Genomic DNA, 555 nt, shown 5'->3' on the forward strand with positions numbered 1-555 from the left:
ACACACACACACACACACACACACACACACACAGTGTATCCAAAACATGACGTAACGACTTACACTGCCTCTTCTGATCCTCTAAACGTCAGATCTCTGCACACATTTGTCCAGGCTGTAAATCAATAAAACTGGAATTCAGCTACAATAAGTTTCCAACATCAGAGGATAAATATTTAGTGTTTTCACTCACGTGTCATCACCTCAAAGGAATCTGACAAAGACATGGCATCCTGGTAAAAGAGACAGTTTATATCACAAATCATATTTCACTTTTATAACGCTTTGAAGTCAACAATACAGAAAGAAATAAATATTTACCATTGTTTCAGGCATGCGAACAAGATGAGGTTTTGGGTTTTTAATGGGCAGTGGAGGAGGTCGTGGTTCAAGTGGCTTCTGAACTGGTTCATTGTCCTCCTGAGAAAGTCAGTTTTCTTTTAGAATACAATTCAAATTAGTTCTCAAAATCAACTGTTGTTATTACTATTGTTATTATTATTGTTTTTATTATTGTTATTATTATTGTTTTTATTATTGTTATTATTATTGTTT

General features: G+C 34.1%; 1 long non-coding RNA gene across 1 annotated transcript; it reads right to left on the minus strand.

The window, feature by feature from the left end:
* Positions 1 to 52: 52 nt before the first annotated feature.
* Positions 53 to 416, minus strand: LOC106512729 (uncharacterized). Its single transcript, XR_001309717.1, has 3 exons — positions 322 to 416; positions 194 to 233; positions 53 to 115 (listed from the first exon to the last, which is right to left on the minus strand). It is a non-coding gene; the product is annotated as an uncharacterized LOC106512729 (long non-coding RNA).
* Positions 417 to 555: the final 139 nt, after the last annotated feature.

Source organism: Austrofundulus limnaeus, unplaced genomic scaffold (genome assembly GCF_001266775.1).
Source record: "Austrofundulus limnaeus strain Quisiro unplaced genomic scaffold, Austrofundulus_limnaeus-1.0 Scaffold11020, whole genome shotgun sequence".
NCBI lineage: Eukaryota > Metazoa > Chordata > Actinopteri > Cyprinodontiformes > Rivulidae > Austrofundulus > Austrofundulus limnaeus.